This window comes from Cygnus olor, chromosome 2 (genome assembly GCF_009769625.2).
Source record: "Cygnus olor isolate bCygOlo1 chromosome 2, bCygOlo1.pri.v2, whole genome shotgun sequence".
Classification (NCBI taxonomy): domain Eukaryota; kingdom Metazoa; phylum Chordata; class Aves; order Anseriformes; family Anatidae; genus Cygnus; species Cygnus olor.
Genome location: NC_049170.1, coordinates 158,610,952 through 158,624,511, shown reverse-complemented (window position 1 = coordinate 158,624,511; position 13,560 = coordinate 158,610,952). Strand labels below are relative to the sequence as shown.

The 13,560-nt window shown below is 47.9% G+C and overlaps 1 protein-coding gene across 10 annotated transcripts in view; it reads right to left on the bottom strand.

The window, feature by feature from the left end:
• The window catches only part of ADGRB1 (adhesion G protein-coupled receptor B1), a 260,482-nt gene that overhangs the window by 172,732 nt on the left and 74,190 nt on the right, over positions 1–13,560 (bottom strand). The gene's annotated exons all lie outside the window — the stretch shown is intronic.

The window sequence follows — 13,560 nt, the reverse complement described above, 5'->3', positions numbered from 1 at the left end:
AAGCCTGCCTTCTATCCTTCCTCCTCCAGCTGAAACCTGCTTTGTTCCGAGGGCTCCCGCATCCCCATTTAATGATCCACTCTTCATTTACATTTAATTAGAGGAATGAAAGCGCCAATTAGCAAGATCTACACTAAATGCAAACAAAAGGGATCGCTGGGTGACTCAGGCGCGGGGCAGAGCCAAGAGGTGGGGTGCTGCGGGCAGCTGACACAACCCTTAAGGCAGACTGAGGCCAGAAGGCACAATACAATGGTCCCCTTTCTGACAGCCAGGTGCTTGCACTGTGCTTTGGGATAACCCATAGATCCAGAGGAAGGGCAGAGGCTTAAGTACAGAGAAGGTGATGCTCAAAAAAGTCAGGGAGGAGTAGGAGGTATTACCCAAAGCTTCCTGGGAACCTCTTTGTTTCATTTAATTCCTCCTGCATCAGCAGAAGAAATATTGAGGGATGCACGGGCTCTGACAGCACCCTCCCTGCAACATTCTTGTGCTTTAGCCCTATGAGCCAGATCACCCAGAAAAACCTCCCCTGGAAAGGAGATGGAGAGGAGCTTTTGAGGGCAAGCAGCCCAAGGGATGGACTTATGTCAGGTTTAACCTTGGCACCTCATTTCAACACAGAGACTAGCACTTCAGCTATAGCCAGTGGCATGGTTGCACTCGAGCTGAGCTGAGCCACCTCATCCCCCTGGATCCAATCCTCTCCCTCCAAATCAGCTCTCCCTTTGTTGAAGACCCTGGCTGGTTTATTCTGACGTCTATTTTGGGATGAGACAAAACATTTTGTGCCCCACCATGCACCGGCAGCTTTTTGTTGACCAAGAAGGGAGCTCAGGGTGACTTGCTCAGATGTGAACATCTCCACGGGCTCCACAGACAGATGGAGTTAGCCACCATGGCACACAGGACAGCAAGAGCTGAGACTCTCTGCTGAAAACAGATCTTAGAGCCAGGACTCATGGGTTAAAAAGAACAACAAACCCTGTGCTGAAGTTGGGAGTCCCAGACTAATTAATGAAGGTTATGCTCAAACTGAGTTTTGACACTTGTAGTGCAATGGCACATCCTAAAACATGTGTGGTGGTAAATGAGTTCCTGTCTTCCCAAGATCTGTCCAGTTTTCTTCCTCTCCTACTGCTCTTAGTAAAGTGCTGCAAAAAAAGGAGCAAGAATTTCCACATCACATGCATCCTTCTAACTGGTCTTCCCAGCTGCTATAAGAAACCCAACATCATCAAAGCCATGATGCTCCACAGACTTTGTTGACACATCTCCAGCTTTGCTGACACATGCGAGATGGATCCTTTGTTGGATGGTAGTATTGAGTTTCTCACCCACAGCTCACGCCAAAGAGAAACAGCAGATGATCCAGCCAGGACTGGGCAACATAAAGCGAGAGCAGTCTAGCACTTCAGCCCCCAAAAATGGAGCATCAAAGAGGTGGCAGCACCTTCAGAAGACAGGTTGTAGACTTCTCCACCAGACGATCTTAATAAAGTCTGGCCTGCCTGTGTGCTTGTTCATCCTGGTGTAAATCTAGAGACCTTTCCCCAAACCCAGCAGAGTGACCCCATATTTGCACCTTGGCAGCTACTGCTCAATTCTGGCCCTTTCTTGACTTAGGATGAAAAAAACTCAATACAAGGCAGAAAACAAATAGAGTGATCTATGTGATAGATAGACACTCTCAGGGCACAATATAGTTTATCATTAAAACGCTGAAAACCTACAGGAGGTGATTAAAGATGTTTTCTCTGCACCACCCCCGTGTCTCATTTAATGCTGGACAGTCCCTCTCTGTCTAGCTGCCAAGCAGCCTCAATGCACGGGTATCAACCAATAAAAGATGATCCTTTCCTAAAATATAAGGAAGCAAAAGCAAAGAATAGGAGGGTAAAAACAAGGTTAAATGACCAGGGTATACAAATGCCTTGATTTCTTCAAGGTTATAAGCAGATGCACAAAAAGAGCACAGGACTCCTGGTCCAGCATCCTTGGCACCCCTCACAGCACAAGACCAGAGCTAAGCTGGGTGCAGAGGTCCGTGTCACGAAGCACGGATGACACACTTAGAATATAAAATTAATTTCAGCATGCTGCACCATAAGAAAACACCCACATAGAGAGAAGTTTCATCTAAGATTATTTTTCTTCCCCCCCCCCCCCTTTTTTTTTTCCTGGCAAAAATACATAACTGGCAATACCAGATGTTTCAAGAATTCATACATTCTGTCAAATTGTTTGTCTTAAATAAAAGCAAAATCCAGTGCAGCAACATAGAGTCAATATTTGGGCTTTTAAACCCAGAAATATTAGGGAGAGAAGTTGGTCAAAACCTTCCCTCTATTTTATTTAGAAAAAGAAATATATATATAAATATAACAACCCAGACTCACAGCAAAGCATTTCCAGGTTCAGCAAAAGACTGCATTCAGCCCCAAATTTTCACAGCACTGAAGTGTCCACCTCCACCTTCTAGATGCAAACTACTGCCCACGGCAGAGCCTGATGCACATCCAGAGGAAATAATCACCCCCAAGAGCCCTTGTAGGTTTACCCCGTGCTCCACATTTATAAAAACACATTGCAAAGTGATGTTCAGGGGCATGTGAGTTATGGAGGGAGCACGGGATAAATGACCCCCAGCTGTCGTTTCTGTGTATCTTTCAAATGTTTGTTGAGGAAAGGTATTAGGCTTTTTACTTCCCAGTTCCCTTTCAAGAACAAACAACAAAAATGTGTTGTGCCTCGGGCAGTCTTTTTATTATCTTACATACAGTTCATGCAATAAAGTCTGTTAATTAAAACATGAATATTTAAAATGGCTTTCAAGAATGGCAGCCTTATCTCACCGGAGGGAAGAAGAAAAAAAGAGGGGAAAAGAAAGTGGGAAAAAAACATGGTAAAGCACAAGAAAGGCATGTGATAGTTCATTTTGCCAGAGGAGTATTCAGTTATTGAACTGCTGAATGAGTGCGTTTTCCCCAGCTGACATGAGATGTTCATTTGCAGCAAGAGGGGCATGGCAGAGAAAGGGATGGAGGGATGGAGTGGAGGCAAAGGAGAATGAGTAGAGTGTTAATTAAGTTGTGAGGAGGGTGAAGCTGTTTTTTTGTTTGTTTGTTTGTTTGTTTTTTGTGAAGTTGGTATTTTCTCAAAGCCATGGGCCTGGAAAGCAGAACAGCCACAACTGTCTGCTGCTTCGGGGCTGCTGTGACACCAAGAAATGATCGGAGGTGAGATGAGGGTCAGCATCCAATATCTGCCTTGGAGTAACTTTGCTCCTCAAGAACATATCAAAGGGTCTTGGTGTAATGAGAAACATACCCCAAGGTGAAAAGGAAGAGAAGGTGTGGGATGTATGACAGAGTTATGTGTCTGCATGTGTAAAACAATGCACAACTGGAGACACCCCAATTCATCTTCACGTGCTGCATGGGGCTTGTGCATAAATGTCCACATCTGAGCTGGGGTGTGGAGATGCTGAGGAACAGCCCAGAGACTCCAAAGCCACAGCTCCAGTAAGGACCCCAGTGCAAGAAACTTGCAGTGCCCATGTTGCACAGAGGGGTGCTGCAGACCCTCCTGGCGAAGCCATGGGTCAAATGGTTGTGCCAGCAGAGGAAGAGCACTAAGGTAGAGGTGGTTTTCACTGAGAAGGGCCCCTGTTCAGCTCCTCACTTTAGCACATCCTGGGCTTTGAGAAGATCAGGAGCCCTTTGCAGAGCTTTGCTGTGGGACAGCAGAGGGAAGCATGTCCCACCAGCAGAGTGACCGTGGGGACAGCTCAAGAAACTGGCAGTCTCAAAGAAAACCCTCGTGTCTGATGATTTTCTCCTGCAAAGAAGGAGCACAGCCACCAGGTTTCTCCCACACAGATTTCTCTGAATGTCCAACAACCCTAGAGCAGGACCTGCTTGTCCCCTCTGAGCACTAAGCCATGCACATTGTCCTCTCTCACCAGGCTACCAAGCCATCATGGGGAAATAATCAGCTTGCTTTGAGGGGGTTAACACAAGTTGTACATTTCCCAGGAAGGATCCCACAAGCATCAACAAAGCCAATTTCTTCCAAAAGGCACAGTGATGCTGATCTGGAAAGTGAGTCGATGAGCCCATGGGGGGCTTTCAGCAAACCACGAGGCGAGACGCAAGTCCCAGATTGCCCTTCCCACAGCTCCTCCTCCCCACTGCTGCCTCCTGGCATGGAGAGGATGAAGCATGAGTCAGCCCCTTGTTCCAGCAGCGAGTTTACACACTGAGGGTTCCAATGGGCACACAGCCACTCCAGAATTGGAGGCAGCACGTCCTGTGTCTCCCCGTGCATCCAGTTATGGGGCACCCATGGGGCTTTGGACTTTTGGACATGTTCATAGGTGTGCACAGGTGTGTGGCTGTGCAGGGATGGCTGTAGCTGTACATTTTCACATGCATTTACTGTGTGTCCATTCCAGAGCACGTGTCTCCATCTGCTCAGCAGATGGTCATGCATGTGCCTGGAGGGACATTCATGCCCACATGCGTATCTGCCTGCCCTGCATGGAGTTACACCCTCATATGCAGGCGTGGTTACATGTGCACACACACTTGGGCATCCATGTGTAAATCCACGTGCTTGCTCCTGGATTTGCATCTCTGAAGCAGAGAGAAAAGGGACAAGGCAAAATCCCCTCCAGAAGCCATTCAAGCCTCCAGCACTACATAGGACATTTCTCCTGAGGCTTCCTGCTCACCCTTCTCAACTCAGCCCTGCTCCAGTGACCACAACCCACTCCTGCCTTGTAACCCGGACCTTTTCCCAGGGCTGTGACCTACACTCCAGGTGCATCTGGCATTGCACAGCAGGAAAGAGGCTGCAGAGCAGTCCTGTTGTTACAGGGAAGGCTGTACGTATTGGGCTTGTACTCACAGGGATGCTCCCCTCCCACAGCCACTCAACACAACTCTTTCCCATAAAACATCCCATCATATGACCCGACTCACTAAAAAAGTAGCTAGCACATCGGTTATCTGGTTTCTTTGGCCCATCAGCCAGGCCAGCAGTGCTCCAGAGATGTTATCTCCTGTCCAGTGAGTAATTAAGGAACTCAGAAGGATGGTAGGACAAAGCTGGTGGCATTGGTGCAAGATGAAGGTCATGAGGGATTTGGATACAATGGGAGGCGCTGGAATTGTCCCAGTAGAAAAAGAAAGGACTTCACGTGGTAGGAAATCAGGCTTCATCCTTCCCATTATTCAAAAGCCATCTTTTTAAGAATAGAAAGGACAGCATGTCACCTTGCCCTCCCTTCTAGGACGTTTGGGACATCATGCAGAAGACTGGAGGTTGTGCTGAAAGACCTGCCAAAGCTTTATAATTAGTCTCTTCCTCCATCTCGCAGCAAGTAGAAGGCATCACATTATGTCAGAGAAAAGCTCCCACCAAGCTTGTCAGCAGCTCCAGTGGCGACAGGCTCAAATCACAGCGCTGCCGAGCTGCCTGGGGACGGAGGTGGGACCGAGCAGAGCGGCACGTGGCACGCAAGAGCTGCTGAGCGAGAAAAGCCATCTCTGCCCTGACAGCTGGTGGCATCCATCGTGGCTCTCCCAGGGGGTCTTCTGTTCTCCTTGACGGTTCCTCAGCTGCAGTGGTCTGCAGGGGCAAGCAGCCGAGCTCCCCGAAGGGGCCTTCAAGCTCCTCCATGGCCCAGAAGCACAGAAGCATGAAATGCAATCTCTTTAAATATCTCTCTGTGGTTACCTGGGGACTGTCCTGGTCCCTGTGTCTTTTCTTCTTCAGTGAATACCTTCCCCAGCAAGAAAGACATTTTTCTGAGCAGCTCCTCTGCTGCTCTGCCTGCCTTCCTGTTATTCTCATTAATAATCTCAAGCCACATCACCATCCGTTGATCTTGGCTGACCCTAATGCCTGGTAGCTAGCCAAATTTCAGGCCAATCAACAAAGGTGCCCCCCAGTTTTAACAACTGAACATTAAGGATGAGGGTTTGGAGAGGTTAAGAAGGCTGACCAACTCATCTCTGCTGGGGAAGGTGGTCGACTGGGCTTAGATGCTGCACTGCTGGGAGGTGATGGAGCCATCATAACCACCTACTCTCCAGGTCGGATCACCCCTGGCAGGGCTGTGCTGATGCTAGATCTGACGTGCCAAAATTCACTTTTGGCATTTACATGGCTATGCACAGAGCACAGCCTCATGGGGCTTCTCCCAAGCTGGAGCCTCTCCCAGCCCAGCAGAGCACCCTGAAACCTGCTTTGCTGAATGCTCAGCAAAATGCGTCCATTGGCAGTATTGCAGGAAGCTAAAATGGAAAATCAAACTAATGAAGAAACAAACAAAGCAACAATCTAAATGAAGCAGGAGGCAGGGAAAGAGAAAGTGTTTACGGGCAGAAATAAATCGTCTTCAGCCACTTTTATTGACTTTCCTTTGACAGACTCAGTGCATGCACTGCAGAAGCCAAATGCCAGCAGTACATCTGCAAGCAGCAGGCCTGGCCCCTCTGCGTTAATGCTTTCCTGCTGGGTGAAGCCAACAACGGCTTGCCAAGCACACATCCACAACAGGGAATCTGGTGCAGATGTCCCCTCGGTCCAGCTCTGCAGAGATCATTAACCCACTGCATTTGGGGACCTTAGTCCTAATTCCAGGCTAACAGGCACCAAAAGCACAACTGACACCGACCTCATGGGCAGGAACTGGTCCTGAGCACTGGGCTGTTACTCTCCTGACACCTCCCTACACCAGGACTATTTTTCCTTTAGATAGATACATGATACATAGGCAGATAGTTAGAAACAAAGCCAAGAAGCTCTGTGCACAACAACAGAGCTGCCTCCTTCCCACCTGGGCTCTAGGTTGGGCCATCATGGAAGTCCCTGATGGATAAACCAAACTTGCACTAGTCTTTCCCATGGCACATGTACCATAGTGCCTTTCCTCAACACCTCCAATTCTTGCCACAGAACTGGCTGAAATGGGATTCTGTTTGTGATCTTGGTCACGCCACTAACTTTGGTAGAAAAAGTCTGGCTCAGCCAGACTCATATTATGGGAAAGGGACACCAAAGCTTGTCCTCAATTTCGTTCACGGGGCATAAAAAATTGAGTGCATAGAAATTACTGCATAGTGCTCTTCATGTGGCTTTTTTTTTTTTTTTTTTTTTTTTCCTTAAGCCACATCTCTGTCCTGTAGCATCTAGATTTAGGACCAGTGAAATCAAATGGAGGATGCTCCTATGCCCTTGGCTGGTTTTTCATGCTTTCAGTGCAGAACCTTTCTCTTGTCTGGGCATCTTCAACACAAAACCAGACAACCACTCTGTCCCCAGAGCTGACGAGGTGGGAAATGCCATCTTCCATCCATTAAAACAAAACAAACAACAGCATCCAGGCTGGCGGAGGCCAGGGCATCCCCCTCCTCAGCCAGGCAAGGAGACAAACCCAAGGACTCGCACCAGTCCTTTTGGTCCTGCTGCAAGGCAGAGAGGGTTCAGCCAGCCTTCCAGCTGATGGCCATTCCTTCCCCGTGCTTTAAGACCTTACCACACTCCTTGTGTGCCATATCGTGTCCACACACCCAAGTTGTTAGAGCATTTTGGCTTTGGGAATTAACACCAGGCTTTTCTCCGTGCCAAAGAAACACAGTGGGACTTCTGTGGGACAAAGCAGCCACCCTGCTAGGCCATCCCAGTTTGTTCAGGAGCCTGAAGCTGCAGCTTTCATCCTTCCAAGTCGTTTTCCTTCCTTTTTGCTTCCAAGCACTGGGAATATCCCAAGCTGTTAACCCTTCATTTGACGGCATGGATCACTTGAGGCCCACGGAGAGCATTCAGCTTAATGAGCTGTGTGGCAATTATTGCTCCATCAAAACCAGAGCCAGGGAACAAAAAAGGAATATATTTAAACTCAACAGATCTGCAATTCTGATGCTGTGCTAAAGGATGTCCTTTCCTAGCTTGTTTTTTTCACCGTGATGGCAGGCTGAAGTGTGGGACATCAGTGTCAGATGGCTGCCTGCACCAGGTTCAAGGAGACTGGAGGTGACATTGGCAGAGCCACTCTGGGGACACAGCTGCTGAATGCCCCCCCAGGTTACAGTGTCACAAAGCCACAATAAATGGTACCTGCTGAGAATCCAAAAACAGTTTTCTGGCTTTTTTTTTAGCCCAAGCTTGCTTCAGCACAGCCTTGGGGATGTACAGGCTCATAGAGGCCAGAACCAGCACCCATAGATGCTGCACGATTTTGCTGAGGACACTCATGGATAAGGTCTCAGCCTTGATGTGTTTCTGTTTACGGCCTGTTAGGAAAGATCAGAGCTCTTCTCCCCTCCTGGACCCATTGTCTGCTAGACCTTTACAGCAGATGGGCTATGCACAGTCTCTGCTAAATCCAAAGTCTATCTAGATGCAGAAACACAACACTGAAAAAGGGAAAACTCTCAGCGAAACCTGGGAGAAACCCAAGAGCCCCATCAGCCAAATGATATGGGATCCTCCAGGTCAGACAGCTCAGTGCCAATGAAACCAATGGAGATCAGGCACCCTCAGCAGGGAATGAGGCACTTGAAAAGCTCTGTGGATCCAGTTCCCTTGGAAAGATAATGTTCCCCATTTTTCATCCTGCTCTGATTATTTAAATACATCAGAGGTTAAGGGTGGGTGGTGAAAAGGGCCAGGAATTGCTCTGTGCACCTTCCCTTCTGAGCCATTAGCATCCTTGTTCTCACTTTCAGCAGTTACAGCTGTAAAGCTCCACTGCAGATGTGATGATTTTGAATCTGGTGCCTGTGCTTCCCTGCAGTAAATTTCACCCCATATTCCCATACAAAACGTTTGGGGGCAGCTGCTATGTGCCCTGAATATGAAAGGATGATAAACACTAATGAATGCAAAAAAAAAAAAAAAAAAAAAAAGGAAAAAAGTGCATAACTGAGAGGCTGAGCCCTTCACCAGGGCTGCTACTCATTAAATTACCCATAAAAGTCCCCTCGTAGCAATAATGGGAGTAGTTGCCTGTAAAACTCCCTCAGCAACTGGATGTAAATTCCACCTTTAGTCTCCCTGCTACAACAATAGCACATTCTGATGGTAATTGCAGATGTTTCTGCATTGTGATCATGTCCACAAGCTGCTGGGCTCACAATGGAACTGATCGCTTTATTTTTCTCATTTTTCTCCCCCTATCTCCTAAATAGGACATCTCCATACAGATGCATGCACGAGTGGATTTAGTGCTGAAACAACACTGCGGACGCAGGAAATCTCTGCTCTGCTGCTGGAAAGACCCCAGATGCTGCATAGTCTTACATTCCTGCCTAATTGCAAGGTTTTTAATGATCCCAAAGGGAAGCAGTGGGGCAAGCAGGGATTTTGCGGATCACATAGGTCTGAGTTTTCAAACCAAGTCAGGACTGCCCTTTCTAACACCCACGAGGGGCTGCCCACGCTTGCCATGTCCACAAAACACCCCAATAACCACACACACGATGGACAGTCCCATCAGGAGCTGCTCATATGGGGACATTTAGAGATTCCCTGCAGGAGATAAGGGGAGGAAGGTCTCCCATTTGTAAGATGCCAGGCTCTGTTCAACCTCCTCCAGGAGCTCCAAAGTGCTGTCAGATCTTTCTCATTGCTATTAAGGTTTGGACTTTAAATGAGGAGATGACAGGTGACATCCCTAATGCTTTACACAGGGTACGAAAATTTCACGTAGAGAGCAGAAAGCAGCCCTTCCTTGCCCCACGTTTTGCTGGGGAGCTCTCACTGCAGCATTACTCTGCTCTCAAAGATGTACAGACAGGGGCAAACGCAGACAGCTGGGACAAACACAGATGGAGTGGTGAGGAGCTGGAAAGCAGCACACCTTCCCCAGCACACACGAGTCTATGCCAGGAGGGAGAGGCACTGAAACTGAGCTCAATTCCCATGGCCACTTGGTTTGTAAACCCCCAAATGAAGCAAATCCAAAGCCAAATTCCTTTTCTCCACCAGCCCAGCTGTTCTTTGGGCCTGGGGGACTATTGCTGGGAGGGATGGAGCTTGTAGTGGAGGCAGAGGTCAGTGGAGAGGCTTCAGAGGCCACCCCTGGGCAATTACTCACAGCACTTTATCAGTCCCTGAGCTTTCCTGCTCACTACATCTGACCACAAACACGGGAAATGATTTATTGAGTTATTCCTGCCCCAAGAGAGGTTCAAGGGCAGGAGGGCTGTGCCAACCAACATGAATCCTGCAGCAGGGATGGAAGCAGCTGCCTTGACCCTATACATCTGGCCCTTTTCCTCACTAGGGACCTCCTTCTGCAGTCTCTCCAAGCAGAATCTCAGCCCTGCTGAGGAGATGCTATGCTTGGCCAGCAGAGCCAGCCAGGCATGAAGCAAAGCTCCCAACAACGACTGGCGGCTCAGAGGATGTGTCCTGCAGAGAGAGATTTATGAACCTCAGCCCACTTAACACAGCAGAGGTTAAGAAGAAACTCGTTCATGGGTCTATAAATGCCTCTCCACTGTAGAGAATGGACACAAGATGATTTCTTAATCTAGCAGGCAAAGAAAAGCATCTCTGGGCTGGGAAGCGAAACATCACAAAAAGTACAGCAATGAAGTGATTGAGCATTCAGGAGGAAGGAGGGACTGCATGAGTTGAGAGCAACGGGGACAGAAAAACAATGGAAAAGAGTAAAGACAAGATAATCCCCAGCACTTCCAACTAGCTATGTCCTGAATTATTTTATTTTATTTATATATTTGTTTATTTATTTATTTATTTTGAGAATGAAGCAGTTCTCATTTCTTTTCAGTTTCAAGCTCTTCACTGGAATGAATTGGTGAAATTCTCTTGATGAGGCTGATCAGACTTGTTCGTCTCAAAAATCCCTCCAGCACTGAAGCCGTCTGCTCTACCAGGGAGCACACAATGTATTTCAGGGGCACATGATTAGCTCTGTTTTGCAGTCTGCATCATGAATCCCCCCAAGAGTGGGGGATCTGAAGAGCAGGAGGACCAGTGTTTGTGTCACAGCTGCTTCTCTGGGCTACCACAACGTGACAGCGAAGCAATGGTCTTCCAGGAACAGATTACAATGAGACAGGACTAATTAGACATTCATTAAGTACCTAACTCAGCACAGCACTTAAGCACACATTTAACCTTCTCTCATTATGGTGTCACATCAACGTCCCATTCAAAGCTCCAGTTCTTGTTACAGTGAAACCAGCTCACATCTGGGAGGGCCACCAGGATTTCCAGACCTTCAAGCCCCAGGGCTCCACATTTCAGGAAGCTTTCCCATCTGCAGTCCCACAGGGCCCCTACCCCTAACTTATGGGGGTGCCTGTCCCGGGAATCTTGGTTTTCTTTCCCAAAGGGGAATTTGCCTCTAAACTTTAGGACCTACAACCAGTCTCTGCCTTCTTCCCATCCTGCTTTAAGCAGACAGAGGGGATCTGATGCTGCCCAAAAATATTTATTCTGTTTAGTTGTATTCTAGAAAAAAAATATATATATATATAAAAATCCCTCTTCAAAGCCTTTCTGGTGTAGCAGCTCGAGGTAGCTGCAGCAAGGAGTGTTGCTGTGGGGACTGGGCTGCAGCTGCCGATCTATCTCCAAGCCTGTCTTGTTGATCACCAGGACAAGCTCCGTTTGCAGCAAGACCCCAAAATATCTCCTGCCGCCTCTGTACCCTGACAGATTCTTCTCGTTCCCGCCACCGCCTGCCGTAACCTCTGCAACGTCTGCGTGGGACGCAGGGTGCAAAGGAGGTGTCTTGCCAAACCCAGGAAGAAAATTTGGAAGCAAAATCCCTTCTTCCCCCAGGCATTAATGCTGTGGACAAGGAGGGGATACGAAGGCAGTTTTGGCAGAGCCACTTTGTGAAGACCCCTTCTTATTGTCCACAGCTTCTCTTTGGCCACCAAACGTCTGTCCAGATCTGTTCTTGGACTACTCTTGAGCATCTCCAGAGAGCAGGGAGAGGAGAGCATCTAGTCCAGCACATGGCCACGTGGGTGCATTCTCCATCCTTCAGGAATGGAAAATATCCCAGGTATAGAGGAGGCACATTGGGATAAAATAGGCTCCACATTTTTTGGTGTCTGGGTATCTGGCAATTCCTTACTTGCCGTGAAAGTCACCAGACCAGACTAGTACAGCACACACATACACCCTTGTTCAAAGACAAAAGTGTCAAGACAGGCTCCAAAAAATAAATAAATAAATAAATAAAAATGACTCAGTAAGCAGCAGGAAAAAAAAAAAAGCCGTTAAAAAGAAGAAGAATGTTACAAATACAATCATACAATCAGGTCAACAATAACAGCATTAACCAGCAGCAGTGCTCAGAAATCAAAAACCCCATCAAAATATTCCACCCACAGAACTCTGTTAAGGGATCGCTGGCTCGCTGTCCAAATTGGATCTCGCCTCCATCTTCCTGATCAAGTCTTTGCAAAAATCAAAACAGACACAGTGATAGACAGAGCAGCACATGGAGAGGCCGGGCGCCCTGCAAGCTTCATTTCCACGTAGACGGCATCCCACCAGCAAAGATGCTAATTCTTTGTCCTTAGCATGGAGCAGATGTGAGCAGCCAGCAAAAAAAAATAAAAATAAATAAAAATAAAATAATCTACACTCTCTACAAATATTTGACACCCCAAAAGGATTTAGATTCAGCCACCTTTGAGCCTCTTTCATATTTATTTTCTGGGAACATTCAAGCACTCAAGCTGGACTAGGAGAGATCTTTACAAAAGCCAATATTAAGCTTGAACGCTTCAGGATTTGCTGAAAATCTTTTTTCAAATTTCACCTCTGGTTGCGATGAAAAAGGTCACGCTGCTCAGGTTGAGTGCATAAATCTTCCAATCAGCCAAGGCAGAGCGTGGCACCTGACTGAAGGAGGCTCACATCGCTCCGAGGAGGCGGGCAGCGCGGTGCTCCTCGCAAGCTGTTCGCACAGGAGGAAAAGGGCACTGCAAAAAAAAATCTGGGATCTGGGGAGCGACCAGCCCCGTGTGCTCACAGCCAGGGTGAGTGGCACAGTGAGGAACTAATTTGTAGGATTTACAGCTCGTCTGTATGACTCCAGGTATTGATTCACAGAGCGGCGAGAAACAAAATCTGCCCCAAAATACACCGACAGAAGCACTGATACCTGATCATATCCTAATCTCTGCAAGAAAATCACTCTGCCTGATAACCTCCTGCCTACCACAAGCACTTTTTGCCTCCTTCCACCTGCAGAAATGTGCAGAAACTCCCTCCTTGCCTGGGAGAGGGGCTGCAAAACCGGGCAGGAGCCACCACGGCCAGCCCAAATGGGAATCTGCCCTCCTTGCTGCCCAAATTCCCATTTAGCATCACACCCTCGCTTTACATAAGCTGCCTGCTGGCAGGTGGGACGGGAGCGGATCTGACACAGCCCCTGAAATAGCGGCTTTGCTTTCTGACCCTCCAGTTCCCTCCTGCTTTGCATGTCGCTGTGCCACCAGCGGAGATGGCTGCAAGGAGAGTTTCTCTCCCCAGCACAGTGCAGCAGCAATGCACCAA